Here is a 6000-nt window from a genome sequence, read left to right on the forward strand (position 1 = left end):
TGGTTAGTGTGAGCATTCTTGTCTTATTCCTAAACTCACAGAAAAGCTTTTCACTGGGGAATATGATGTTAACTGAAGGGTTTCCATACATGGCCTTTATTATGTTGAGGTACATTCTGTCTATACCCACTTTGCTGAGAATTTTTATGAGTATATGTTGAATTTTGTCAAATGCTTTTTCTGCATCTATTGAGATGATTATATGATTTTTAATCTTCATTTCTTAATGCAGTCTATCATACTGATTGATATATAATGGTCTATTTTAAGTTGATAGCAAGTTTAATCTGTATGCATTCTAAAACTCTGCTTTTTTTCCTGGAGTTTTATCTTGTTCTTTCATTTGGAACATATTCCTCTGTCTCCTTGTTTTACTGACTCTCTGTTTGTTTCTATGTGTTAAGAGAAACAGCTGATTCTTTCAGGCTTGAAGGAGTAGCCCTGTGTAGGAGATGAACCATATCTTTAATCTTGCCCTAGCTCTTGATTTTCTCTCAAATCGTCTCTCTGTTTCAGAACCACTGAGCCTGGCAGCAGCCACAGGAGCAATGGGGAGTGGCAGGGCACCAGCCCATGGACAGGCAGGACACTTGCCCATCAGATCACACAGTGTGTTGGTGCCAGCTAGGTAGAAAGAAAATGTAAAGATGCTACCTGCCTTTTTTGGCACTAGAAGGTAGAAGAAGAGTGCCAAAAATAGCATCTGCTAGTGCATTTGTCCCCAGAAATTTCCAACAGGCTTTTGATCCTTTGGCAGATGCTTTAATGTTAGCAAATTAATCTGCCTCACATATGATCTAGGTGCTTTTCAGTTTGCTGCTTTTGCACTGGGTCCTGGATCAAGAGTCTTTGTATGAGCCTTCTAAGAGCAGAATTTCCATTCCTTATAGCCCTGTGTTTCTCTTGGATATAAGGTTTGTTAGTTTTTGAAGCTAGCTGTTTTGGGAACTTATCTCTCAGGTTAGGTCCCCTGGGTTGGATGCTGGATGTGAGACACAAAACCTTTGCATCACAGAGAGAAGCTCTGTGTATAGGAGATCCCTCCCAATTCCTCCTGGTGTGGGCCACATGTCGGGGGCAGGGGGTTTGGAGAGACTGTGTCTCTTTTCCTTACCCATCTGAATGTGGCCTTTTAATTTTTGATTGTGGAAGATCTGTTGAGCTAGTTTTCAGGGAGATTTTTAGAGGGAATTAATTGTATATATAGTTATATATTTGTTTTGTCTTTGGGAGGTAAGTTTAGGATTTTCCTAAGCTGCCATCTTGAAATGCCTCCTCCAAAAGCATAAATGTTATTGTTAGTTTTTCAACATGGTGGACAGCCCTCCTAAATTGGCTGAATAAAAGGGCTACCAGGAACAAAAGACCCAAATTATCTGGGTGTTTTTGTTTGTTTGTTTACGATTTTATTTATTTGACAGAGAGAGAAAGAGAGAGCACAAGCAGGGGAAGTGGCAGGCAGAGGGAGAGCAAGAAGCAGGCTTCCTACTGAGCAGAGAGCTCCACATGGGGCTTGATCCTAGGACCCTGGGATCATGACCTGAGCTGAAGGCAGACGTTTAATGGTCTCAATTCATCTGTTTTTTAAAATAATATTTCCTAGTTAGACTTCAGGAGGTAACATATGCCACTAAAGAGATGACACTTAACAGAAATAATTTCTAGTCCTCTGTGTGTGTTGTAAATGATAATGGCACCATAAATCCTTACAGATTAACATGTACTGTTATATAGTAAACTGGTAGTGGTGAGACCAGGGCTGGGATTCAGGATGTCTAACATTCAGTCCAAGGCTCCTTCTCGTATGACCTACTGTCTCTGGCAGTCTCATTTCCCTGCATGCATAGTAAAGCTGGAACTTTGTCTTCTTATATTTGTATCCCCAGAGTCTAACCCAGTACATGATATGGAGTAGGTCCTGAATACATGTTTGTTGAATAAATGAATGAATCTAAATTTGGGCTTGCCCAGGAAGAATCAGTACCTCTCTGAATAGTCAGGGTAAGCTAATTTTAGGCCTTGTAGCCTAAGAAATTATCAACATGTTTTATGGAATTATCTTAATCCCAGGAATGGTTCGTTAAAGTTCAATCTCCTGAGATGAGATACTACTCTGTAGGAAAGGAGGGAATAATTTATGGGGATCAGATTATTATCCTGTCACAGAATCATATATTTGTTTATTTTCCCTTGAATTCTTATGATTTTTCAAATAATCACTCATTACATGCAATGATATAAATCTTTTATCCCTAAGATGTGAATGGCACACATATGAGTAACTATTGTTTTTAAATACATAGCATTTCTAGAACTCTGGCCCAGAAGAATTATTATTATGATTGGTCTTGCAATTTTAGTAATATACCATTTAAAATTATTATTCAATAGTTTTATTGTCTTTGGTTGTCCAACTAGTTTAAAAACTCCTTTGGATCAATTTATGCATTTTATTCATTTCATAGCTCCCTCCTGCCTAATAAACAACTGAAAGCACAGCAAAGATGAATTTCTGAGCACACAAATCAAGGCAAAGAATGTAGCTCTCTCCTTTGAGAGAGCTCTTAGTGAGGTCTGAAAATGTTTTGGGAAAATATTTGTCTTTTCAAATTTTCATCTTGATCCAACTTAATAGATATATGTAGCTAGAATGGAATTCTGTTTTATCAAACTCCTCACAGTTTTTCCTAAGAGTATATATTTTTTTATAATGAAACTTTTTGTTAGTAGGGCAAAATATGTAGACAGAATTAAGAGAGCTACTTTTAGGATATTTGAGTTAAGAAAAGCCACATATGGCTCTCCTTCTCTTCTTATTTTTCCTTCTTTTCCTGCTCACTTAACATGTTTAAAATCTGTAGGTGTATACTTTCCATTGTTAAAGTGAAAGGGAAATGAATGATTGCTTCTGCTTATTTGTCAAATGTGTAGTAAATGCCTATTATTACCGGAGAGGGAGGTAATAAAAAGAAACAGTCACTGATGGCAATAAGCAAAAGGAGAAATGCTATAAATAAAAACAATTGTAATAACTTTAACAAAGGGGTAGAAAGTATAAAGACCTACAAAGGCTACAGAGACAAAGCTGTGATCATTCAGGAGAGAACAGATTACATCAACCTGGAAGGATCTCTACCTTGTATATGGAAAATTCTGATGGTTTTTGATGGGGCAGGCTGCCCCTAAATGTACCACTTTGGCATATTGATTTTTAAAAATTAAAGTTACTTAAGCAACAGCTACTGCAAAAAGGACACTATCCTCCTTTGTACACCTGAAAGCAGAATATAAATCTTCCATGTGAAAGGTGCCCTCATTATGTCAGGAGGTAAAGCGGGAATTTAGGGCTGAGAAGACTGGATAAACAAACCTTGTTGCTTCACTATTTACTACCTCAAGCTCAAATTCATCTATCTTGTCAATTCTTCACAAATTTATTGTTTCAAAAGGATATAAAGACTGCCTGCTTTGGTCACTTCTTTGAATATTATATTTTGATAAGCATATGAAACTAAATTTGTTTTTCCCCTGTTAATCTATCTTATATCAATTTAATTATCAGGCCATCCAAGAAACCTAGAAATGAAGAAGTTTTCTTCTTTACATTACATAAAATTTATCTTATATTTCCTCTCTCTTTTTATAGCTTATTGGTTAAGGAAGGGTGAGAATTCGTGGGGCAGTCCCAGAGGCAGTTGGGGTTCTCAGGGAAGCTGAACACATAACAAAATTTTAAAGCTCTAAGATTTTCTCAACTAGAACTTTTTAGTTCTCTGGCTTGATCTCTCCAGCTTGTATCAGCAATCTTTTACTGTATAACAAACACCCCAAAACTGAGTGATTTTAAACAAAAGCACTTTCATATTTCTCATGGGTTTGCGACTTGACTGGATGGTCATTCTGGTGATCTGCATGGGTTCACTCATGTGGGTTGGCTGAAACCTGACAGGCTGGAGCAGCTGAGCCTCTCCCTGCACCTGGCCTCTCTCGTGCGGTCTTCACATAGCAGTAGTAGCATTTCAAGGGGACAAGTTCCAGTGTATTGGAGCACAGGTGCCCATGATCCTATTGGCTGAGGAAAGCCGCAGGGCCACAGCCAGAGTCAACCCAGGAGGTGCTACACAAAGGCATGAATGCTGGGAGATGCGACTCCCTGGGAACCACTGGTGTAACAATCTACCACACAGTCCAATACAGAATTCTCTAGAATATGAACAGCATGCCCAGGGAAGCTCAGAGTATAGGAATTTATTCTACAGTGTCCTGGGTTGGTTTATTTCTGCAGATATCTGATATGGAGTGACTAGACAATTCATAAATTATAATAAACCATTGCAGCATTTCCTATAAGGACTTTTCTTCCTCTCTCCCTCCCTCAACAATTCCCCTCCCTCCCACCCTTCCTTCCTTCTTTCCTTCCTTCCCCACTTTCTCTCTTTCCTCTCTCCCTCTCCTCTTCCTTTTTTCCTTTCTCCCTGGAGGACAATTACTTACTCATGCTAAATTAGGGAGCATTAAACACAATCTTAATCTAACGATCTTTGCACAAACAACCTTTCTCCCCATCCATCTGCCGAGGATATGTGGTCTCCAGTTTCATTTCCTTTAAACTATACAATGAGGACTTCTTGTCTAACATTTCATGTGATTTTCAATGCTTATAATTAATGTATTTGATATTTTGTTTACTTTTCAATGCCACGAATGACCCTTATTTACCTCCTAATTAATTTCTCATTAATTTTGTTTTTATGATGTTTAACATTTACTAGTAGAGCCAACAAAGAGGAATGGTCCCAAACCAGATCCTTTAGCACTGAATCTTGTATTCCTCAAACTATATTTCCTCCTGTTTATTATTAGCATTGATTTACCTTATTTTAGCTGGTAATCTGACTATAAGGTTGTGGTTTGATGTATAACTTGGGTTGCTTTTCAGAAAAGAGATAATCATTACATATCAAATAAACCTCAACTTGTAACTAAGTGAATTCAAAGTACATTTTAAGATAGATTTTAGTTTTCATTAAGCTTTAAGGTATAATTTAACAAACAGTAGAGTGCCAAATAGGAGGAGGATGTTGAGTACTTCTTTCTGTTGTGCCTTTTGTAGGAGTCAAAATTTCCCAGTATGCCAGGCCATTATATGGGGGATAAGTTCGGCCCCTCTAGAAGCCACATTAACACTCTCAACTTGTACTACCTGGCTTAAAGCAGGAGGTAACTTGGGCATTAGAATAGCAGGTCCTTGAGCAATTCATATTCTTTGTCTTATATATAAGTGTCAGGTTAAACAAACAAACAAAACAAAACCTATTCATTACCAACCTCAGGAGTGCTAATGTGAGTTCTGTGAAATCTCTATTATCCGTGGATTGCCCTGAGCTTCATCATTTTATCATTGTCATTATTAGTCATATTGTTCTCCTTACTTTGTCATCAATGAGCACATTTTTTGTTCAGGCACATGTACATTTGAAGGAAATGAAGAAAAGAAGGGGAACATCAAAGAAAATGTCAGAGCCTTTCTTTTGGCTCAATGAAGCAATTTTAGGGAGTAGGGAGGAAAGGTTAGATAGATTCACCATATTCCTCTTTGGTCAGATTACCTTTGGGACATTTGTTTGATACTGAGATAACATCAATCACAACCCAGTGCCGTTTTTTTCCAGAAAATAATGAATATGTTTAGTGAAGGATAGTTAAAGGAATTGGGGATGGTTAACCTGAATAAAAGAAGGCCTGGGGGTATGTGGAAACATCTTCAAATATCTGAGGGAGTCCTGTGTGGTTTCAAGTTATTTCTAGTAATAGAAATACTTTGGATGAAATAAGGACATTTGAAATATAAGATCAGCTGTTGTTCAGCAGACATCTCATCTCTTCTGATAATCATTTACTAAATGAAGGACAACCAGAACTTACCACCATCTTCAACCTCTACTGGTCCATTTTCTTGTGTATTGATACACTAGGTTTCATAATCCTTAGTTCTGACTG

This window comes from Canis aureus, chromosome 15, assembly GCF_053574225.1.
Source record: "Canis aureus isolate CA01 chromosome 15, VMU_Caureus_v.1.0, whole genome shotgun sequence".
NCBI lineage: Eukaryota > Metazoa > Chordata > Mammalia > Carnivora > Canidae > Canis > Canis aureus.